General features: G+C 36.8%; 1 protein-coding gene and 1 non-coding gene across 8 annotated transcripts in view; both read left to right on the top strand.

Annotated features, from left to right (window-relative positions):
- Positions 1 to 25,859, top strand: part of LPP (LIM domain containing preferred translocation partner in lipoma) — a 686,984-nt gene that overhangs the window by 530,838 nt on the left and 130,287 nt on the right. The gene's annotated exons all lie outside the window — the stretch shown is intronic.
- Positions 9,251 to 9,414, top strand: LOC111726306. Its single transcript, XR_002774115.1, has one exon. It is a non-coding gene; the product is annotated as a U1 spliceosomal RNA (small nuclear RNA).

The raw sequence follows: 25,859 nt of genomic DNA, 5'->3' as shown, positions 1-25,859 counted from the left end.
CTAGACCACCCTTCATAGAAATTTTGGAAATCTTTTAATGAAATGGCTATCAAAGCTATTATCCTATTACCTTTGATATCCTGAATGTCATCAAAATATCTTCCTTTCAATATTTCTTTTATCTTTGGGTAAAGAAAAAAAGTCGTTGGGGGCCAGATCAGGTGAATAGAGAGGTTTCCAATACAATTATTTTTTTTACTAGCTAAAAACTCCCTCACAGACAGTACCATGTGAGTTGGTGCATTGTCATGATGCAAGAGCCGTAAGTTGTTGGCCAAGATTTTCAGTTAACATTTTCCTGTTTCTCTACTGATGTTTACTTGGTCTGCTATGCTTCTCAGTCAGCCAATGATTGTGATGTATACTTCGATGAATTTTTGCAATGTTTTTGTCAGTTACTGGCCACCCTGACTTCTTTTCATTGTGACACTTTCACTCCTCTCAGAATAATGTTTAATCCATTTGTACACTGCCATTTTCTTATGGCATTATCCCCATAAACTAACATGTCCCTGACTTCACATCCATTTACACCAAGTTCAATAAGATGTGTACAAATATTTGTTCATTGCCCTAACTCGAGCTCCAACATTCTTACGGTGGCACACTAAAACATGCAATAGCAGGAACAAATGCCACAGCAAGACAATGCCACACATCGACATGGACACAACTGTTAGGCACTGATATCCCAAGGTTATGAAACCTTAAACGAGTTGTTTGTGCAGTACAGCCAATGTAAGCTCATGGTGGCAAGTTTGCAAACTTAATTGTCAGACCTTGTATGCTGTTTCTGTCTTATGTCATCTTTTCCCTTCTGAAGTCATGATCTTCAAGTGAAAGATGGACCGCTTCTAACCAAGGCCATATGTTTTGTCATCTGGACTCTAATATTGCTAACACTATATTTCAACTATCTTTAACATCCTGAATCAACTGATGTGACACTAAACATAGGCTTCTTGCATGGCTCGGAAGGAGCCCAATACCTCCCAGTCAACAGTGTTGGGTGATCTAGCTCCTCTATTCACCTTAGGGAAAGGCAGATCATTGGTAGCCTTAGTTCCTCTTGTTCTTTCTAAGTCCTTGATGAAGTATTACAAAAGAAACCTTCAACTGCATCTCTGTTGTGTATTTTTTAATGATTTCTTCTGAAAATATAGTAGTTTTAGTGTCTCTGTTCCCTTCCTATCCATCTTCATGAAAAATTGTGATGTTACAGTAATAAGTAAATGCCACAGAAGATGAACCGTGACACAGCAGTTGGATGAGTCCAAGTCTTGAAGGTAAGATTAAGTTTCTATGTTATGAGTATTTACCATCTACTTGGACTTGTTTGGCTACAGAAGATTTTCTTACCAAGCCCGAGTGTCTTTCCATTGACAATAGTGTCACTGAGTGGGCCTCTGAACACTTCCCTGTATGGGAAAGGGAGGAAACATAGTAGAAGGTTGGAGATAAGAAAAAAATTTCTTACCTAATTCAGTTAATCAGGCAGTGGGTCTTTAGCCTGATTCATCTACAGTAAGCCTTAGAGCAACTTGTTCTCTTGAACAACCAGAAAAATGTTTATACTAGAGGAAATTCTCGTTCCAGTGATAGATGCTTAGAAAGAACAAGGGGGTAAGGAACTGAAAGTTAATTATAATTTAGGGTGGATTCTGAACTTTGAACAGGAGAGGGTATATTCTAAAATAGATTATTAAAACGAATAGAGGAGAAAGGTATCATTCCCAGAAAATTGAGGACCCTACAAGGGTAGTTGCCAGCTCTGACTCTTGTCTTTTGCAGGCAATTTTGAAGGGCAAATAAAAAGTTAAGGTGAGTCTGTTGTTTAGATAACTTTGAGACTTTGAAATTATACAAGAGTTTCCCGTGTTGGTTGATCAACCCAGAGGTGCTAAGTTTTGCTTTCATTCATCTTGAAAGAGAAAGCCTGTTTGTGTGTGAAGCATTCCATGTATTTCTATCAGTGACCATGACATGCTCGTCTCTAAATAATAAGGCTCAGGCTGAACAGACCCTAAAACTGAAGTCAACACTACCGGAACACTGTATCTCTGGAAGTGGATGTCGTAATATATCTGAGGATGGACTAAAAATATCTGACAGTGTATTTTTAAGCATAAAGCTGTAATTATCTTGACATTGTTTATATGGTGTTGTCTTATTCCTTCTTTTAAAAAAATTGAAATGTGTTGAGTCTTAAAATTGTTTAGTGAGCTATTTGCAGAATCACTATGGCTTCAGAGCAGTACTAGGTAAATCCTCTTTACAAAACTTGGCATTTATCTAAGAGAATCTTCTGTTTATCTCTGAGTATTATTAGTGGGGGTTGTTGAGAATTTTTGCATAAAACCAGGAGTTTGTTCCAGTGGGGACTAGGCTTTAGTCTTTCAGAAGGTAGTTGAACAGAAATAGAAGTGGCAGGGACCTGACACATGGTAGCTTTGAGAAAAGAAAGGCATGGACAGGAATGTTGTATCATCACTCTGTTAATAATACCAGATCACCATTTTTGTGCCTAGCTATCTTCTCAGTTGAGATGAAAGTGGAGTTGCAATGAGTGTTCATGAAGAGAAACACGGTGTCCAGAACAATGAGGTCAATGGTCCATTTCCTTTGTATGCTGGTAGGACAAATTGATAAGTGCCTGTGTCCAGAGAACTTTGGCTAATATGCTTAGGGCACCAGAAACCATGATTTAAGGTGCACTTGGAGGTATGGAGAAAAGAAAGCCTGGAGCACTGATTGCTGTTGGAAGACTTCCCTATGGAAAATAAATTCAACTTAGTATTTTTAATACCAAAATTAGCAACAAAGATAAGTCAGGGAGATCTGGCAAATTCCCATTCATTATAATAAAATAATGTTTTAACAGACAGGAGAAAGTCTTTGGAAAATTCTAAGCTAAAACCTAACAATCTCTTCTTGGGGAAATTGATGATAGGTACTCAAGCAATTCATGGATGATTAGATTAGATTTCACAGGTACTGTCCAACTCTGACATTCTGTGACCTAAGCATTGAAATTTGGCTTGGGAGTTAGGCTCTTGCATCCAGTTTTTAGTTCTATCTCCAGATTTTCATCATTATTACATTATTACAGTTACAATTGTTCTGAGACAGGGTCATGCTCTTTTGCCAAGGCTAGAGCACATTGGTGTCATCGTAGCTCACTGCAACCTCCAACTCCTGTGCTCAACTGATCCTACTGCCTCAGTATCCCAAGTAGCTGGGACTAGTGTGTGTACCCATGCCTAGTTAACTTTTTGTGAGACAGGGTCTTGCTATGTTGCTCAGGCTGGTCTGAAACTTCTGGCCTTAAGCAATCCTCCCACCTCAACTTCCCAAAATGCTAGGATTGCAGGTATAAGCCATCACACCCAACCCTATCCAATGCTTTTGTATAGCCCTTGGATAGCCCTTGTATACTTGTTATATAATTTGGGCTGGTCAGAAGTCCTACAAAATGGTATGTTTATTTCCATTTGGCATATGAAGAAATGAATGATTTGAATGATTAAAGGATTCCCCACTCCCCAGGGTCCTCCACTGCCCTCACAAGTCATGGAGCCAGTAAAAAGCAGAATTGCCCTGGAGTGCAGTCCTACTACCTCCAAATTCTGTTTTTTTGGTTTTTTGCTTCATCAGGCTCTTTTAGACCATGTAGCTAGATTGCTCATGGGTCATAAGATAGATCAGTTAACAAACTCTGTTTTAACTTATTAATTTGTACTAGGAATAATGGGATTGCTTTGGAATGTGCTTAGAAGGTCTCAATTGAGAAGTGCTAAGTAATTTGTATTTTATTATTTTCTTATTATATGACAAGAAAGTACTTTCCAAAGTGTTCCTATCAATTACAAAGTAGAGGATGACTCTAGGTGGGCATCTGCCTCTAGTACAGATGGAACCTCAGGCCTTAAGGATCCTGTTTTCACAGATAAGTGATCTGTTTAATTGAAAACCCCAAAACCACAATGGAAGAAAAATTGGAAAATGAGTGGCTTAGATAAAAAGTTGTAATGATTTGGGAAAAATGGGTTTCTTGTTTTTTTTCTAACTTTTTGTTTAAGGTACCTGTGAGTTGTAGGACTAAAGTTTTCTAGTGAATGACACATATTAGATATATTTTCTCTTGTGATAGTAACTTCTGGTAACAAGTTTGCTGAGAGTTGTACATGTTTACAGCACTAAATAAATATTTAATAATAATCCTAAGCAATTTGTGTGTCCCATCTCAGCACATGTGAATTTTTAATTAATGTGGCTGGTGTGCTTTCAAGCACTGATTTGGAATCCTAGAGTTTGAGGGAAGAATATGTTCTTAGGAACTACATAGGTCTAGAACAGCCCTTCATTTTCTAGAAAATTGAATTCTATATAATTCATCCATCATCATACAACTGAGTGTTTCAAACTTTATGGCCAAAGTTTTCTTTGTGAATAAAGAACAGAAATTAGTCTTTAACGGCAGGAAGAGGAATGTCTATGCCTTCCACAAAGATGAAGCATTAGACTGAGCCTACTGTATTTGTGAACTCAAACCTTACATGCACTTCATTCACACTTGGGTAAGAACACATTATCTTTTCAGAAGAATGAAACTGGATCCCTGAAAAAAATTAAAATTAACACGAAATGGATCAAAGACATAAGACCTGAAACAATAAAAATCCTAGAAGAAAACCAAGGAAAAACTCTACTGGACATTGACCAAGGCAAAGAATTCATGGCTAAGATCCTAAATTCAAATTCAAATTTTAAATGGGAATTGATAATATAAAATGCTTCTGCATAACTAAAGAAATACTCAGCAGAGTAAATAGATAACCTTCAGAATAGGAAAAGGAAATTCACAAACTATGTATCTGACAAATATCTGAGTAATATCCAGAATCAAATAAATCAGCAAGAAAGGAAAAGTCCCATTAAAAATGAACACATGACATGAACAGCTATTTTCAAGAGAAGATATACAGTGGGCCAACAAACATGAAAAAAATGCTCAACATCACTAATCATCAGGGAAATTCAAATTAAAACCACAATGAAATACCACCTTACCCCAGTCAGAATGGCCATTATTAAAAAGTCAAAAAGCAATAGATGTTGGCAAAGACACAGTAAAAAAAGAACACTTATACTCTGTTGGTGGAAATGTATTAGTACCATCTCTATGGAAAATAGTATGGAGATTTCTGAAAGAATTAAAAGTAGATCTACTATTTGATCCAGAAATTCTGCTATGGAGGATCTACTCAAAGGAAAATAAGTCCTTATATAGAAATGACATCCATACTCACATGTTTATCATTGTACAATTAACAGAAAAATATGGAAACCATTTAAGTGCCCATGAGATGATGAATGAATAAAGAATATATGATATTTTCCATGGATACTACTCAGCCATAAAAATAAATGAAATAATTATTTCCAGCAACTTAGTTGGAACTAGAGGCCATCATATCAAGGGAAGTAACTAAGGAATAGAAAGTCAAATGCTGCAATTCTCATTTATAAGTGAAATTTATGCTATGGGTATGTATGGTCATACAGTGTCATAGTCAAGATTGAAGACTCAAAGGGAAAGGGTAGGAGGAGGTAAGGGATGCAAAACTACCAGTCAGGTACAGTAGACACTATTTAAGTGATGGGTAAACTTAATTTCCTGACACCACCACTATACACACTTCATCTATGTAACTAAAAATCACTTGTACCCATAAATCTATAAAAGTAGAAAATAATAATAGTAGGATAAAATAACTTTATCGAAACTATGTATACATATTTTCCTGAACTCCTTAATTTTCTAATATGCAAAAGATTCCTACAATCTTTTTTTCTCATTGCCTTTATCAAATTTTCTTACATGTAATATTTATCATCTGTCCTCTCTACTAAAATGTTAGTCTGTGCAAGGGTGGAAATTTTCATTTAGTTCACTGTTTTTAGACATATATATCCCTAACATTGTGCTTAGAACAATGCTTGGCACATAGGAGGTATTGAATATTATTTAATTAATTACTGAGCTAGTACCTGAAAATTGTGAGCAGCCATCCACATTCCTTATGACAGGATAGACATAGTAGTGTATAGTAAACTACAGAAAGAAAATACTTCATTTGTTTAAGAGATATTTATTTAGCACCTTATAGAAATATAAGGTGTTAGAGCTGGAAGAGATTTTCAGAGAGTAGGTAAATTTCATATTTACAAAATGATAAAATGGGGTAAATTTTCTAGGGTCGTAAACTAGTTAGTGACTAGTTACAGCCATCAGTTATAATTCAGACTTTCTCATTCCTTTTGTTAATCAGATAAGGGCACTAGAGAATACAGAGTAAGACATGGTTGCTACACTCATTGAATTTAAGTTTAAATTGAATTGGTGCCCTTGGACTCAATCTCTTTTGCACATGCCTTTGTGAAATTTAAAAACTGAATTGTTGATGGAAAAGTTACATGGTTAAGATTTAATTTTTTAAATATTAGATTATGTTTCCCTCAACTCTAGCTTTCTCCTCTGTAGTCCTTGGTCCCCAAGACACTCTTATACCTCTACAATTTTCTTCTATCTATTCTAATTCAGTCAGACAGACAGAGTATCATATTTTGTTTGTTTACCTGGGCTGTGCATAGCAACCAGTACTGAAAGGTTGTCCACTTAAATTACACCTCTTCAAGACTATGAAGCACCTCCTGGAATTAGTGTTTCATAGCATCTTGGTACAAATGGCAGATACCCACTCAGTCAGTTTCAGTGATATAAAGATCAATGTCTCTACATCAGAAGAGTGAAAAGTAGAGAAGAGACAGCTATTTCACATTTGAACATCCTTTGTCTATTAACTATGGAAGCAAACTTGAAATTGTCATAGAGGAATCACAGGTGGGGCACACATTGTCTATGGCAAAAGGAAAGTCTTAGTTTATAGCTTATCTCTGGGTATGGACTGAGATGTGGCTAGAGCTGAGACTTGAGTCTCCAAATGCTAATTATGCATTTTCTGATATTAACACACAAACACTCTTGACTGTGAACTTCTTTTCCCCTCCAACCCACCCTCTCTGCCCCCACTTGAACTTTCCCCACAACTTTCTCTAAAACACATAGATAATCATCTCCTTCCAGACTTTGAAGTGACATTAGGATTGTCAGAAGGCATAATTAATTGACTGTCAGCAGAGCCATTGTTTGAACATCTGTGGAGCTCTGCTTGGTAGGCATCTGTTGTACTTTTAATTAAATGCATTCATTCTTCTACAAATATTTATTAAGAGCCTACTACACACCAATTATTGTGGTGTGTGCCATGGGCAATAATGGAAGTGAAATAATGTCCAAAAGAAGGCATTTGTTAAATCCTCCAGTGCCAAGGGCTTTGATAGAGAACATGTTTCACAACTGACAGTGGAAAAATCCATTTTTTTCCATCCAGGTTCAGGAAATTTTGCCACTGTACTAGCTGACCTATATCATATAAAATGCTAATAAAGTCCATGTGACAAGATACCTATTTCTGTGGTGTAAAGACTTAATGGCAATATGCTGTTTGTGGTTAGAGTTTCCAGCAAAATAACAGCTAGAAAACAGCTTTTAAAAAAAAAAAAGGAAAAATGGGAAGTCTTGGGAGTCGTAGAACCAGGTTCAAGTTAAGTACCTTATCCTAATTTTCTTCCTAAGGCTAACTTTCATGTCATTCACTACAGTACTGGACAGTTCTCATCTCAATCCTCATTTGGTTCGAGGACAATCATACCTTCAATTTGTATGAGTCCTGGACATGACCCTATTCCTACCTGGCAATACACGTCATTTGTTAAGATTCAATAAGAGTGAACAGAAATACTGTACAGCAGTGACTTGTTAAAAGAGGCTAAGAAGATATAGTAGAGAGGAATTAAGGAAAAGAAAGTTTTTAACTTCCATGGACTCTCTTTCCTATTCAGCCTTCTGGTAATGGTGATATTAGCAAGGTACTTAGAAATCAGCTAGTATGACAGCTTTCCCTTTTTTAGTTGGTAGAGGACATATCCATATTTTGTGTCATATACACAAGCTGTCCATGCTATTATTTGCCTAATATTTTTGTTTAAATCAACTAACTTTTTCACCTACTTTGTCTTCTTCCATGTCAAAATATTAGTTGTTTTTCCCTCAAAAAAAAATTAAACTAAGTGTCATATTTGACTTCTAAAATGTTAATCTATAACCAGCTAATAATATTGGTTGGAAATATTGAGAAATGTGGCTGTCATTCAAAAAGAAGATGAATTGATTGAATACCATGGTGAAATGATATCCTCAAGACTACCCATTGAGGTAAGGATACAATCAATAGAGTGAATAGACAACTTATAGAATTGGAGAAAATACAGAGAAATCTCTGTAAGTTGACCACCCAAGGTACTTTAACAAACTACTCAACATACAGAGCTGGTCAACGTGAGGAAGTAGCCCTACTATACTGATACATACATGTGGTACACGTGCTGTCTAAATTAAGTCAATTTAAGGAAGTGGTCAATGTGGGGAACTGGTCAGCTATGGAGGTTCTATTATATTTTCATGTTATACATCCAATAAAGGGCTGATAACTAGAATCTATAAAGAACTCAAGCAACAGGAAAAACATCAAACAACCCCATAAAAAAGTGGGCAAAAGACATGAACAAAAGCTTTTCAAAAGAAAGTAAACTAGTGGCCATAAAATGTGAAAAAATGCTCAACTCCTCTAATCATAAGGGAAATACAAATCAAAACCACAATGAGGTATCACCTAACTCCAGTGAGAATGGCTTTTGTCAAAAAATCTCCAAACACCAGATGCTGGCATGGATGCAGAGAGAAAGGAACACATAGACACTGCTGCAGACTGCTGGTGGGACTGCAGACTAATCCATGGAAAATTGTTTGGAGATACCTCAAAGAGCTGAAGGTATACCTACCACTTGGTACTGCAATCCCACTACAGATATTCATCCTAAGGGAAAAAATGTGGTTTTGTCAGAAAGACTTGAATGTCTATTGCAACTCAATCCAAAATAACAAAAATCTGGAGCCAACCTAAGTGTTCTTGCATACATGAGTAGATTAATAAAATGTGTGTGTATATATATACCATGGAATACTAGCCAGCCAGATAAAAATTGGTGAACTAATACCTTTTGTAATAACCTGGATGGAACTGGAAACCATTCTTCTAAGTGAAGTTTCACAAGAATGGAAAAACACATACTTACCTGGCAGGGGAGATACCATGATCACCAAGGTGGTTTTTCCAGGGCGAGGCTTATCCATTGCACTCCAAATGTGCTGACCCCTGCGATTTCCCCAAATGTGGGAAACTCGACTGCATAATTTGTGGTAGTGGGGGACTACGTTCGTGCTCTCCCCTGAAAAAATAAATAAAATAAATATAACATAAATAAAAAAATATATAAAGAATGGAAAAACAAACGTGCACTCACTATTAAAACAGAACTAGTCAATTAACACTTATGTGCACATTTGGTAGTAAAACTCAACTCAACAGAAAGCAAGCAGTGGGGGGAGGAGGAGGTGAGGAAGGGTACAAATGCCCTTCACCACATTATCAGGGCAATGGGCAAACTTACGACTTTGACTCAAAATGTACAGAAGCAATTCATGTAACTAAAACATTTGTACCCTGTAATACTCTGAAATAAAAGAAATAGAAAAAAAGTCTGATAAAGTATATATTGTTTGGCATGCAGAGTTACCATGTTAGCTTGAAAGGTGATATAACAGTGTCAACATCCAGGCATCCAGCATGCAGAGGCTTTCTGGTCGTGGCTGTGTCACTGTGCCACTGACTCACTGCTGCATCTCAAGCCAGTCTCTTTTTCATGGGTCTCATTTCTCACATTAGGAGAATAGACACCTTGATCTATAGTGGTCCTTTTGGCTTTCAATGTCTGTGCCTCAGATACTTTTCATAGATTGTCCTTTATACACCATTAAGTGGGTAGGAAAACCAGCTGCTCCATGTAAAATTACAATACTGTTTTCTTCAGAGTTAGAGAAGGATTAGAAAAGAAACCCCAAAGTTATGTTTTGTGTGTTGTTTTATGTTCTGCTTAATACTATTCCCCATTTCTTGAGGGTTATGAGAGAGTTTGTTGCATTGAAAGTGCCAGTCAATAAAAACAAAATAAGGCATAGGATATGATAAAGATTGACATGGACTAGTGTTAGGTACACTAGTAGCATCACTCTGGTTAAGGATTTTCCTGAACCAGCAGTGGCACTCACTAATAGTACTCGGCATACATGTCTGAAACTAATATTGGTAATTATCAATGGGACAACAATCTTTAAAGTAGATAAGATACCACTGACGTGGAAATGAATACTGTATCCTTTTTAGATGGTAGAGTGAAATGAGGACTAGACTTGACATCAGGAAATCCAAGTGTAAGTCTTCATGTGACATTGGTGAAATTTGCCCTGTGTTTAGAATATCTTGATTTTTGTTTTGTTTTTGTTTTTTGTTTCTTTGTTTGTTTGTTTGTTTTAAGGCAGAGTCTCACTCTCTCTCCCTGGGTAAATGTTATGGTAACATAGCTCACAGCAGCCTCAAACTGTTGGCTTGAGCAATCCTCTTGCCTCAGCCTCCCAAGTAGCTGGAATTACAGGTGCCTGCCACAAAGCCTGGCTAATTTTTCTATTTTTTTTTTTTTAGTAAAGACGGAGTCTTACTCCCTCTTGCTTAGAATACCCTTGAACTTCTGAGCTTAGGCAATCCACCTGCCTGAGCCTCTCAGAGTGCTTGGATTAAAGGCATGAGCCATGTGCCCAGCCAGAATATTTTGTTATTCATTATTGAGAACCATTCTTTTAACAGTCTTGATGATGAATGCTATTTTTCCAGGAAAACTAACAAATTCAAAAATAAGAGATAGAGCCTAATTGGTTGAAATTAGCCTTTTTGTAGAACCTTTTTCACTCACCTGACTTTCAATTATTGCACTTATTAAAAAAGATTATTATTGCTGTCTATTTTTATATGATGCTTATTATAGAGCTGAAGTTAAATAAGTAGATAACAGAAAACCAAAAATTAAGCTGTTGGTGTCACCGCCCCAATGCAGCATCTGCCTTGATTTGTGCCATTTATGATTAGTGTATAATAATGACTCCTCTGATTTTTTTAATGTCAGTGTTTGTTTCTATTCACATTAGCACTATGTGTTTTCTTATGTTCTCTTGTAATTGGAATACGATTAGAGGGTACACAAAGTGTTTTTTAGTCGTGTGTGAGAAAGCAACACACCAAGATATACCACATTGTTCTCATTTGCTGAGCAAACTACTCTTGCTTTTTTAATGTGGAATGCGGAAAAACTAATTGAAAAGAGACAGAATGAATTTTGACTCAGATTGTACAGGATGAATCATAACCCACTTTCTCATCTGAGATGTGAAGAAAAAAAATTAAAGGAAACTAACCACCACGCAGATTTACTGTCAGCGTCAGCATAACCAATATAGAGTGTTTTTCAACAGAACAAAGAATACATCTATACCAGGCTGAGAATTGGAGATAGTAGGAAACCTCGTTAATTCTTTCTTTGTAATCTTGTACTGAAACTGTTTTTTTTCTGTCTTGGTTAAAGCATTCTAATCAAGAGATTTTTGGACCATCAGCAATAGCTGCACAAACCATTCAAAAATGTACCTGTGATCTCTGTTGAATGGTCCAGTCCAATCAGAGACAGAGCCGACCCTCCATTGAACTTCTGGTCCCAATGTCATTTTGTCAAGTGGTAGGGAACAAGGCCATGATGGAATTGCTACTTCCCTGAACAGAACTTACTTGGATTTATTGATGTGCATGATTAAATAAAAATATATTACTTTGTCCTCCTTGATTCTAGACTTTAGATGTTTAATTTACTTTATCTCCTGAATGTAGATTTAAAAAAAAAGACTATACAAATAAGGAGGCACTGTCACCTGCTCTAGGACAGTCTGCAAATCTTAAGTTCAGAATTAATTTCTTTCCAATTCTCGTCACTATTGTATTTTCTTCATAACTTTTATGGGCTTTATTTCTCTCATGTGTATGTTTATACATCTTCTCTCTACTATAAGATTACCAAGAAGAGAAACTGTACCTTCCTTATCTTACTCTTTCCTTCTTCCCTGAAAAGCAAAATGAGGATGTAGAGCTAGATGTCTTTTCAAATATCTGTGTACCATTCCACCAAGAATTTTGTTTACAAAAGGAGTTCTAGTCTAATTTGATCTGAAAAATTCTCACTAATGGTTTTGTTTAACTAGCATATATTGAGCACTTACTAGGTCCTATGAGCTTTACATACATTACTTATATCTTGACTATAACCCTATGAGGTAGATAGATACTTATCTTTTGTAGATGGGGGAACTGGAGTCAAGAGAAATGAAATAATTTGCTCAGGGTCTAGTAGTTGGAGTTGCTATTTGATCCCAGAACCAGCCTCTTAACCCTTGCATATGCTATACCCATGACAATATCTTGCAGAAGTTTAGCTAACCAAGCCATGGTGAAAGATCAGTCCTACAGACTCTGTGCTAATCACATAGTTTTTCTGACAGATAGTATTCTATTTCTCCTGTTGTTTCTTTTGGAAACATGTTTTTAGTATGACTTTATTTCCTTGGAATAAAGGTTACCATTACTAACCAGGCAGCAGTGAGAAATCTAGGTACCCCATCTCTTTGTTGGCACTGTATCTGATGTCTGCCAGGACAGCATCTTGGCTCCTCAGCAAGGGTAATACTGCCCAGTTGGACCGTTCCATCCAAATGATATAAGATAATTGCTACATGTAATACTCTTTGTGCTAAATGTAATACTCTTTGTTAATAGCACTTGAGATGGAGGATGTCTCTCTATTCCTCTATTTCCTCTTGGACTTGAAACCTGGTCATTGTGATTTTTAGCAGCATCTATGTCCAGATCTATGGACATAAATCCCCAATGGATCTATGTCCACCTTGTCCCCAATATTTGTCTCAATCCAGTGCTGCCTTGTTTCACACATGGCAGTAGTTTTAATTTTCAATTATCCATCACAGTGACATCTTGTAGTCCATTACATCCAATCTCACTGCCAAGGTGGAACTGAGAAAGAACCAGGGAAGGGAACTCATCTTCAAAATAAGGTCACTCTATTGACATTTCATCAGGCAAAAGAGTTCAATGCAATAGCTAGCAATTGGCTCACTCAGTCGGAAGTTGATGCTATTTTAGGCCATCAGCGGAAGTGTCAAAGTATCTGTGAATTTTGGCATTTTATTTCATTAAGTTGGTTCAGGAAGCCAGACACTGATGAACTGACTCTTCAACTTAGTTCCCACTCCTAATTTTGGACGTGTGGTATCTTTAGGCAGCTGTTGTGACACCTTGCTTCTAAAGAAAACCTTTTTTGTGCCTCTAAAGCAATCCTGGGAATAATCTACCCCACATCCGACCATCCTGGAACCTCCCATGCTCTACAGCTTGGTCACAGTGGCATGGGGATGGGCTCCCCTGGCAGATCAAGGAAATACAACTCAACTGAATGCATCCAGTTGCTATTCAGAATTTATGTGTAGTAGCAGCATTCTCAAGGATGCATTAGGATCAAGATGGACTTTCATTTGGAGATTACATGAGAAGATGTCTGTGAAAAGAATGGCCTCAGCACAGCAGTCACAGTTGAAGTCAAGTGATGCCCTAGACAGGCCACACAATTTGTGTAGGTAAGACTAGGAAAATTCTAAACTTTATGTTGTTGGGAAGGGTTTGGGACCTGACTTTCTTTATAGACATGCTTTAAATAAAAAGAATAAGGCTTTCTAGACAGGGAATTTATAGTGTTCTTTGTTCATTCATTTATTCAGTCATTATTGAAGGCCTACTATCTGCCCTGCAATTGTGTTAAGCATTTCCATCAATCTACAAAATAGAGACAGAAGTGTTTACAATTACAATGTGATAAATACATTACTGGAGTTTGGTGACACAATGGAGGAAAGAAGCTAGAATGGTTTACTATGATTTGGAAAGTAGGGGAAGGTTTTCTAACATAGATGATGTCGGGACTGAATGTTAGAGATCTTTTTCAAGAAAACTGTGAATTCAAGAGCATTTTAAACAAAAAAGAAATAAACAATTAGTAAGAAGAATGGTATAAACAACAACAGAAAAAAGTGCAGTATAACTAGAGAATAGGGCATGAGAAGGAGAAGTGAGATTAAAGGGATGATCAGTTGGTCAGATGAAAAGGACTTTTTGTTTCTTGCCAAAGAATCTAGAATCTGTCCTGAAGGGGCTGAGTGAGTGAACAGTTTAAACACTGTTTAAATAAAAAACAATGAAGATATTGATTAAAGATCATTCTGGATTCTTTTGGGGGAGAGTTGTTGAAAGGAGAGATTTGGGGAGTTGGAGATCAGCCTGAGTGCTGTTGGTACCAGTCTAAGAGAAATAAGGGCCTGAATGAAGGCAGCTGTGTTAAGTTAAAGGGGATGGGGATGGTTCAGAGGAGAGTAAGAGGGGTGGGGTAAGGCTTACTCCTGGGTTTCTTTCTTGTATAGATAATGATAGTTAAAGCAATGTGAGAAAAACAGAAAAACTTTAGTAATTATGGTGCCATCAGGCCATAGGAACCCTCTTGACTGGGAAGCAGTTTAGTCCCATTCATCAATATTTCCCGAGTGTCTGCGGTGTGCATGCAGTGTTCTAGGCTTTGACACAGCAGCAGTGAATAAAGCCAGCCAAAGATCTCTGTTATGGAGCTTATATTCTAGTGAAGAGAGAAAGACAACGTATAAATAAATAAAAGACATAGCATGTCACATAGTGGTATAGCTTATGGAGGAAATTATGCTGGAGAAAGGAGATAGTGAGTAATACCGTGACTTGGGGGATGGAAATTACAAGGTGAACAGTGTGATGACTGTGAGGGCAAGGTGCTTATTGTTGGTGAAACCTAGTCTGCCCTAATTTTGTTTCTTTTCCATTTTTTTTTTGTTTTAATTTATGTTATTTCCCCTAGACAAAGGAAAGAAATAGCAACAGCTACATAGACATTTATAAGCACACACAACATACATGCTTATTTATACGTAATACACATAATAGTTTTTGTGGCCAGTATAACACATGTCATGAACAAACTAAAGAAATAAATATCACCAACAAAATGAACCTTTCTTAGACGTGAATTCTTGTCATTCAAAAAGTGAGATAGTTTGAATTTGAAAGTCACTGAAAGGGACCTTTGATTTAATCCAAATCTCTTAATTTAGACAGAGAGATCTTAGATCCAGCAAGGGCGCCATTTACTAAAGGACACCCAGCTGCGTCTAAAATTCAGGTTTTCTGACAGCCTGTGTAGGGATCCTACCCTTACCCTGATTCCGGAGAGTTGCAAAGCTTGGGGTCTGGGTTCACTTTGCCACAGTGACCTTGAGCAAGTTCTACTTCTCTTTGCACCAGTTTACTCATTTGCAAAGTAAGGGCATTGTTAATAATATTTGTGATAGTGGCTTTGGAGGATTAAATAAGTTAATAAATTACTTTTAGATGTTCCTGACATGCACAGTATCCAGTGAATGTTCACTACATTATTGCAATACCAATATTATTAGAACATCATGGTGTAGATTACTTAGGCTCTGTGTGTGTAAGCATGAACCCAAAGCCAGCCTCTGATAATGACCACATGTAAGATCTTCTGAAATTTCCAGTAAAGGTGTTAAAATATTAACTAGTTCTTTCAAGGTCATGGAATAACTATGAAACTCATGAATGTAATCTAGGTATTTATTTCATTCACAGAAGTTTTAGAGTAGACAATCCAGTCTAGATCACAGTTATCTGAAATTCTACACCAAAAGTGGAACCCCAAACTTTAAAGACAGGGACATTTACTCTAGTGTGTACATCTAGCACAAACTGGCTTGGTAGTTGTTGACAGCCATTTATTGAATGCTGACTGTGTCCCACACACCATGCCAAGCCTTTTACATAGCTGATTGCAGTTAGTCTTCACAAAAGGTAGACATTCAGGTCTGGATTTTACAGATGAGAAATTACAGTTTTAGGGCAGTTCAGTTTCTTGCCCAAGGTTATGTAGATATCAAGAGATAGCTTCAGTCTTCATAAACTGGGTTTCTGACCCTCTTTGCTGAGCAGATACCTGTTTTCAATGCTCAGATATCTGTTTTTTCAGCTAGTTACTATATTCTGCCATTAGTCTGCATTTTACGCTGTTGCCCTTTCTGTGCCATTCCTACAACTCATTCATAGAATTACGTAATCATAGATGGTTAAGGCTGGAGGAAACCTTGGTTTCCTGGTTCCCAGCATGAACACTAAGAATCACCCAGGGGAACTTTGTTACAAACCTACATATCCCCACACACCTATCTTGTACATACTACTGACATAACTCTACATCTGCTGAGAAAATATCCTCACTATGAGGAAATTTGGCAGATAGAGTATGCCATATTCCCCAGGTGTAAAGGAAAGACAAAACAAGAAAAAACTCGAGTGTTACTGATGTAGTCTAACCTTCCCAACTCATAGGCAAGAAAACAGAATTAGAGAATGGCAGTAACTTTCAGAAGGTTTTTTTCTTATGTTATTTATGGCATATCTGCATAAGAACTTCTCTTCTTTCAATGTTAAGTGATTTATTTATTCCTCAAAGCTGCCTTCCTGGAATGCACATTGTCCTTTGTTATGGTTCTAGAGGATAAAAGGAAGGGGGTGATTAACATGCCTGGGATCCTGTGGCAAATCAGTAGGTCAGGAGAGAATAAGTTCATTAGATTGTGCTGGTCTATACCTATTCGTTTGGTTCTGGTTAAGTCTGAGCTCATCAATACGGAATGCATATTTTTGTAAAACTAAATTTGGGGTTAGCAGAGCTTTTTGTGTCTGTTTTGTGTCTAGGAACTTCTGTTCCTTTGATAAATGAACAAATACCGGAGATGATGAAACCTAACGAGAATTATCTCCTAGATTTGCTATGATGTCTCTTGTCTAGTCAATTAATGTGCCTGGTAGTGGACAGTGGGTATTGTAAGATTATTTTGTTTGTTTTTGAAGTAAATGTTTATGGAGAGCTTACTGTGTCCATCCCTGACCTATGTGCAGTGAATCAGAGTGGCTATAAATCTTTTCTAGGGAAAAATGTACTATGAATAAATAGTACAGGTCTTTGCCCCCAAGAAATTCACAGACTGTTGGAAGGTAAGGAAGCAAAAATACATGATAATTCTTTTTCCATATGACATAACTATACAGGAGCTGTGAACATATGGATATGAGAGAGAGTGCCTTGGGGGCCTGGGAGAAACCAGGTAATTAGGGGATAATATTCGAGTCCAGTCTTCAAGAAGAAATAGAATTTCTCCAAATGAAAAAGAGAAGAAAGGTGTTACATATGAAAGAAACAGAATGTGCAAAAGTATAGAGGTAGGAAACGTGGACTGCGTGGAACAGAAAGACAGTGCAAACTTTAGAACAGAATTTCTCTGCAACTGAAGGAAAAGTGAGTTGAGGGAAGAATGGTTGGACATGTAGGGATAAAGAATCTGGGGTCCAATGGTGAAAGATCTTGTGTGATATGTAATAAAAAGGCCCTTTTTGCATGTTTTTGTGTGTGAAGTAGGAAGTTATTTATTCTTGTTAAACAGCAGGTAGTATCAGATTGGTGATTTATTAAAAAAATAAGGGGATAACCATTTCTATTGTATATACCATGTAACATCTAGATAATGTTAGAAAGCCACTTCACAGGGGATGGTGGAACTGGAAATTTTATGAGAACAGATTTAAGGGACTTGTGGGATGAGAAAAATGGTATCGCTCTTTGTTTTCTCATTCAATGCAAAACAGGAAGTGCCTAGGTATGCAGAAATGCAAATCGGATCAACTATATTTTTGATGTGTTTTGTATGTATTTAGATTTTCACATATCAGCAATACTATAAGAATATTATTATGTGAATAAGCTACCAGATTCAACTGAAAGAGGGGTATTGTGTTTTATAATTACATGCAGATTTAAAGATTACTCTCAACTTTCCAAAAATAAGAGATCTTCAGAACATTAGTGTGTGTGTGTGTATGCACGCACCTGCATGTATGTTTTGTCTGTGCTGGCGCCACCTTCAGAGAGAAAGGAGTTCAAAGTTTAATGCCTACTTAAGAATTCTTATGCGTTTGGGGTGGAAAGTACCTTGGAAATCATCTAATTCTGACTTTTTTTTTTTTTTGATGAAGAAAATAATTCCAAGAGAGAAATGGAAATTTAAGCCCCAGCCACCAAATGACAGTGACAAGTCTAAACCTTTTTTTATTTTTCTGTTAACCGTAGAAACCTCATTTTCTTGGTGTATAACTTAGTTACAAAGTGGTGGTTGTGAATTGAATGAAATGTCTCAGGAGATATCTTGACACTCACTTGTAACTGGAATAAAACTAATAGGGAATATTCAGGGAATTTGTAAGGAAGCATGAATGAATTAATCATATGTAGCCTTATGTTCAAATCATTTTTCACAAGGGGTAGAGGAAGGGGATGTAGGGGGCAGGACAGAGCAATGCCATAGACTTTCTCCTCCCTTCATTCTCAGAGTGGTTTGATATGATATGAGATGTAATTTTATCAACTATAAAGAATTGTGTCACTCTTGGTTAATGATACCTGTGTTAGTTTCTATTGCTACTATAACAAATCGCCATCAACTTAGGCTTAGGGTAACACACGTTTATTATTTTATAGGAGTTTAGGTCAGTTCAACATAGGTCTCACGGGACTAAAAATGAAGAGGCTGGAAAGGCTGCATTCCTCTCTGTAGGTTCTAGGAGAGAATCCTTGCTTTTTCCATCTTCTAGAGGCTTCCCACAGTCTTCCTTAATTTACGGTCATCTCCTTCCATCCCCAGTGCCTGCAACACCACATCTCTTATCATATTTCTGTAGTACTATCGCTATCTCTAATCATAGCTGGAAAGGATTCTCCAATTCTTAGGGTACACCTCAGTAACATCAATTATCTTAAAACACTTAACATGATCATGTCTGCTTTTTTGGTCACATAGAGTATCATAGTCAGAGATTTCAAGCATTTGTTCCTGTTTGTCTTTGGCAGACAATTATGCTTCCCACCACACTGTAAATTTTCAGTGGTCTTTTAGGGATGACAATGTCAGGCTGGCCCTTGGGACATGCTCAGAGGGGCCCCAGTCAGTCTGGTTGTTAAGAGGCCCTACTTTTCCTGTAAATTCTAATCTTGGAGTAAAGGAAATCTTGAGATTTCACTATACTTTTTTATGATGCTGATACTTCTACTCTGGGAATAGTTATTCTGTCTTAATGATCCCAAGAAGGTCCCAGAGTATCTAGAACAAGTTTGCTGAGCCCCAAGTAAGTGTAATCTTTGTGATGAAATATATAAGCTCATAAGTTACTATAAGCTCATCTGTAAATTTTCTTGACATTGGCCATCTTTGTCTAATCCTTTACTTTCTTCATTATTTTTCCTTCCCTGCCCATCTCCATTTCTCCCTTTCATCTATAGAGAAGTGCAGGAAGAAATGAAGATGAGGGGAAAATGTGTTGAAGAATATCTGGGTAAAGAAAAGGTGTTAGGAGGGAACGTTGCTCATGCCCACCCCATCCTAATCTTAGGTAATCCTATGAAACAGTCTTGTTTTCTGAGAATAGGTACATCAGGAGTTCCAGAACTGAGTAGTAGAAAGCTTCGTGGAAAACACTAAATGGAATCAAGGAATTTTGTGACTACGGCTGTGAGGAATGACATATTCACTAACGCACAGTTTCTGAATTAAAAAAAAAAAAAATTGGTTCCCAAGTGGAAATATTTATCTCTAAGAATGATACTAGGTCAGACATAATTCAGAGAAAAGAAAAAAGTCATTCTGAGATCTAGACAGGAGGAGAAATGAGGGACTCCTTAGAGTCTTAAGGATATACTTGCATTTACATTCCAGAATTCCGTCTTCCAAGAATCGCCACATTAACATTAACTGCCTTTGACAATTAAGTAATGGTCACGAAGAATATTTTAGTGAAGACAGAAACAACAAAAAATTAATAAGGCAGCTGATTCATGTTTGATCTTCATAAAATGAAAACAAAGATGCACTTCCTGCAGAATTGTCATATAGATCAAGCTGAAAAATATCAGTGAAAATTCTCCTTCAAACTATAAACTGTTGGAGTTGTAAATGTTGATCCTCTTCGTTCTGTTATCTCTCCCAAGACACAACTTATTTTCTCTTATTTTGGCCACAGAGAAAAGTTGGACATTTACTATTTTGACAATGAGTATCAAAGCAGGAGACTTCCCAAGGAAGTCAAACTCAGTAAAAAGTGCTAGAACTGGCTGTTCTTGACCATTTTCTGCCATAGTCATGGCCACATTTGAACTTTGTTATTCTGGGGATAACTACCTTGACAGTAGTCTAAATTTTAATTCAAGTCTCATGAGTGAGTGTATGTGAGTAAAACCTAAAATCTTCATCTGTGCTACAGGACGACTACATCAATAGACGTTCTCAACTTGTCTTAGGAATTTTGTTCGCCTTCACCAAAAATGGATGTGTGAATGTGTGTATGTACATATATAGCATCAATATACATGCTAGTATGCTTTGGGTAAAATAAAAAAGCCCCTATAGAAAAACCAACAATTCTATAATACTTAGGAAAGGTAATTTACATTTACTGTTTTAAAAACTCCCCCCTTTAACATGGAATTCTTTCTCTTTATTAGAATTGTATCCTGTACTTTGACAATTATTTTCCTGCTGGGCATAGTGGCTCATGCCTATAGTTCTAGCACTCTAGGAGTCTTAGGCAGGTAAATACTGGAACTCAGGAGTTCGAGACCAGCCTGAGCAAGAGCAAGACCCTATCTCTATGAAAAACAGAAAAACTAGCCAGTCAAAATAGAAAAACTAGCCAGGTGTTGTGGTGAGACTATTCTCAGCTACTTGGGAGGCTGAAGCAAGAGGATCCCTTTAGCCCAGGAGTTTGAGGTTGCTGTGAGCCATGATGTCACAGTACTCTACCCAGGGTGACAGGGTAAGACAAGAAAGAAAGAAAGAAAGAAAGAAAGAAAGAAAGAAAGAAAGAGGGGGGGAGGGAGGAAGGGAGGGAGCGAAGGAAAGAGAAGAAAGAGAGAGAGGCAGGGAGGGAGGGAAGATAATTATTTTCCTTTCTTGATAACTTTATTCTTTATTCCAAGATAATTCAGAGTTTTTTTGTTTGTTTGTTTTGATTATTCAGGAGACTTTTTGTTTGTTTCTTTTTCTGTGTGGTTATTGCTAGTATAAAAGGAAACTCTTGACTTTTGCTTACTAATAGCCAAATACCTGACTGAATTGTTATTTTTTAAAGATTTAAGAGGTACAAATTGAATTCTATTACATGTATATATTGTAGACTGGCAGAATCTGAGCTTTTGGTATACCCATTGCCTTAGTAATATTCATCAGACCTCATGGTCTCATCAGACCTCATCCTTCACCTCCTGTCACCGTCCCTCCTAGTGAGTCTCCCATGTCCCTTGTACCTTTCTGTGTGCCCTTCTATATAGCCATAGTTTAGCTCCCGCTAATAAGTGAGAACATGGGGCACTGATTTTTCTGTTCTTCAGTTACTTCACTTAGGATAATGGTCTCCAGTTCCATTCAAGTTGCTGCAAAAGACGTTATTTCATTCTTTCTTATCACTGAGTAGTACTGAATTATATGTATGTGTGTGTGTAGGTATGTGTGTTTATAGACACACACACACACTTTTTTTTTAATCTACTTATTGGTTGATAGGCACTTAGGTTAAATCCTTGTCTTGGAAGTTATAAATTGTGTCATGATAAACAGGAATACAGGCGTATTTTCAAGATAATTTCTTTTCTGCTGGGTAGATGTCCATTAGTGAGATTGCAGGACTATATGGTAGATCTACTTTTAGTTCTTTGAGAAGTCTCCATAGTTATCTCTGTAGAGTTGTATTAATTTATATTCATAACAACAGTGTATAAGTATTCCTTTTTTGCCATATCCTTGTCTGCAGGAAACACTTATGCATAAAATGTATACATTTTTTATTTTTTAATAATGGCCATTCTAATTGGAGTAAATGGTATCTCATTATGGTTTTCATTTACATCTCCCTGATGATTAATGATGTAGAGGCATTTTTCTTATGGCCAATTATATATCTTTTCTTTTGAGAAATGTCTGTTTCTATCATTTGCCCATTTTTTAATGGGGTTCTTGGTTTTTCTCCTTGCTGAGTGATTTGAGCTCTTTGTAGATTCTGGATATTAGGCCTTTCCCAGGCACTCAGTTTGCAAATATTTTCTCCCATTCTGCAAGTTGTCTATTTACTCTTTCGATTATTTCTTTTGCTGTGTAGAAGGTTTTCAATTCCATCTGACTATTTTTTTTTTTTATTGCATTTGCTTTGGGGATCTTAGTCATAAATAATTCTTTGTTTCCAGGCCGATGTCCAGAAGAGTCTCCTAAGTTTTCTTACAGGATTTTCAACTGTCTCTGGTCTTACAGTTAAGTCTTTAACAGACTTATATTTAAAACTTTTCCATTTTATCATTAATTATTAGGCTGCTGAAGTATTTTATGGTTTTGTTTTACACTTAAAATTTATAATGTTAAATGTTTTACTCTTAAAATTTATTTGGTTGTTTATTTTTGCTTAAAAAACATGCATTTCCATCAAGATTTTCAACCGTGTTAGCATTTCAACTATGTAGTATATTACTCACTTATAATTGTTAAAATATATTTTTGTCTGTATTTATATCTCCCTTTTTTTTTTTGGTCTCCTTTTCTGAGCCTGGGTCTTGCTCTGTCATGGAGGCTGAAGTACCGTGGCATCATCCTAGCTCCCCACAACCTCAAACTCCTGGACTCAAGCGATTCTGCTACCTTAGCCTTCTATCTCCCTTTTTACTTTGACAATTATTTCCTTTCCCCCCCTTAGTTAAGCTTTCCTAAGATATGCCTCTGTTTGTGTGTGTTTGTGCGGTGTATGGAGTTTACTTGTTTTCTATCTCATCACTTTTAATGGTTAGCCTTACAAATGTCTACATTCCAATTTGATTGAGTTTACTTAGTTATGCATTTTTGTAGTACCTTATTCTGAATGTCTTCTTTGTTTAATAGCGAAAGCATTTAAATTTATAAATAGTCTTCTTTGACTTTATCCTGCATTCCATGGATTTTGTTATTAAAATATTTCGTAACTCAGTTCTCCATTTAAGAAATATTTAAAAATGAATTTCCAAATCATTTTTATCTTTGTTATTTATTTCGGTTTTTTAAATTGAAAGAATTTAAGCCTTGAAATGTATTACTGACATATGTAAATTCCTGACTGAGCATTTTGGAACTTGTTTAAATTGCTGAATTTGGTATTTTGTCAGCTGGGAACACTAAATACCCCCACTTAACTTGATATTTGTAAAGCTTAGAGCAGCATTGGGGTTCCTGTACACTTTGGCAATTGCCCCATGGCTATTTGGCCAACTTCCAATTCCTCAGGGAAAGACAAAGAGTTGTCTCATTGCCACCTGCTATTAACTAAATGCTTAGGATTCAGTGTCTTAGAGGTGACTTGGGAATGGATTATTGTGGCAGCCCACGGAACCTCCTTCCCTGGGGAATTTTGAGAACTGCAAAGAACCATCTGTCTGGGGTGGCTTTAAGAGCAGCCTTGCCTGAAGGCAGGTGCATGGATTAGGTGACCTGTAAAGATTGTCATCAGTCCCAGTGACTTCAATGGGAAGGATGCATTTGCTGAATTTGAAAAGAGTCCAGGAGGAACACTGATAGGTTTGGGGAGCATATGGTCAAGAGCCTGAGGGTGTTTGAGCCCTGCTTGAAATTGGAGCCAGTCATTGTCACCCCATGCCCCGAATTCCAGAGAGCCATATTCTATATGTGAACCCCACAGCCGCTTATTTCACCCTTGGAAATTATATGCAGATGTGGTGCAAATTGGAGTAGCTCAAATCTTTTTTGGTCATAAACAGAATTCCTGTTTAACAGACAGCTCAACTGATGTATACATAGACATGAAAGCACACTGTGGACCATGCTTCTTGGGTTAAAACCAATCTGCCCATATAATGCACCATGCACTGACCCATTGAGCTTGAATTTTCTAACCTTATTTCCAGAGTTGTTCTGTGTTTTGTTCTAGGCAGTTAAATAGTTTAATTAATCCTGCAGAAGAGCTGTCCTACTTATATCAACAATACTTTATTATAAGTACTTAAATGAACTAGTTAAGCTGCATTTATAATGTGATTTGATTCCCATTGTATTTTAATGTAATGATGTTTCTTAAAGTTGTGGAGAAAGGGAATGTCTCCCAAATATTTTCACAATGGTCTATCAGACATAAAGAGTAGAGTGACAAGCCAACACTGTGAAAATTGTTTGTCTCAACAAGTGACATAGTGGCCGGGCAGCAAAGGTACACATGGGAGAGGCCAATTAATTCTACTATCATGAATTTGTCTATCATAATTTGTCTACTTCATGGACAAAGCAGCCTGAATGAGCAGAATGTGGTGAGTGGATTAAATAGAAGAGGTGGACAGGACCCTCTGCAAGCTTCTCCTAAAAGTTTAAACTACTATATTTTAAAATAGAGGTTGTGGCTTATCAAAAAACTAGTACTTTCAGAAAAAGATAAGCTCTTAAATCAAATGATGTATGCAGTCCAAATGAGTTAAAAAAATTTTTCAATGTTCCAAAACTAGCAACTTTAAAAAACCCTACAGTGTAATATAAATATTGAGGATAGGTGTGGTGGCTCACACTTATAATCCTAGCACTCTGGGAGGCCAAGGCAGGTAAATTTCTTAAGATCAGAAATTCCAGACCAGCCTGAGCAAGAGCAAGACCCTGTTTCTACAAAAAATAGAAAAATCTAACCAGGTATAGTGGTGCACACCTGTGGTTCCAGCTACTCAGGAGGCTGAGGCAAGAGGAGGACTACGCAAGTCCCCGAATTTGAGGTTGCTGTGAGTCACAGTGCCGCTGTACTCTACCCAGGGCAACAGAGTAAGATTCTGTATCAAAAAAAAAAAGAAAGAAAGAAAGAAAGAAAAAATATAAATATCAATGGGATAAATTCTGGAAATATTTTCTCTATGCTTTGTGACTGTAAATCAATAAAGAATAGTCATGAGAGAAAACCACAATTACATTCAAGGAGGGGGCAGGGAGAAGGGGAAAAGGGGCTTGGTAAGCGCTCACCTATATGGGTATAATGTGAGGGTGCATGGCGCCCCTCCAGGTAAAGAGCTCAGCTGCCGCTTGGACTTTACCTAACAAATGCAAATAATGGAACCTAATTGCATGTACCCTTATATTAATCTGAAAGGAAAAAAAGAAAAAGAATAGTCACAAGAGAAATTTTTAATAGATTTTACAACCAAAATTTTAAAGAATATGTAAATATCAAAGACAAAATTAAAAATCAAATAAGTAAGAATTATATTTGTAATAAATGCAATAAGCAAAGACGTTTGTATTAAAATTTTCATACAAATGCAAATATCCCAATAGGGTTAGATGAGAGATATAAATAATTTTTAAAGAGACAAATACAAATGGATAATTAAATAAATTTCATTCACACTAGTATGAAATGAAAATTAAACTGAAATCTAACTTTTTACCTCTGAAATTAGCTAAAATTTAGGAAAATGAACCACTCTCATTTGCAACTGGCAAGGGTGTAAATTGGCCCAACACTTCTAGAAAATGA

The sequence above is a fragment of the Otolemur garnettii genome, unplaced genomic scaffold (genome assembly GCF_000181295.1).
Source record: "Otolemur garnettii isolate 467f Iridium unplaced genomic scaffold, OtoGar3 scaffold00060, whole genome shotgun sequence".
NCBI lineage: Eukaryota > Metazoa > Chordata > Mammalia > Primates > Galagidae > Otolemur > Otolemur garnettii.
The sequence above is the reverse complement of the archived record's forward strand: the minus strand, read 5'-3'. Positions and strand labels throughout refer to the sequence as shown.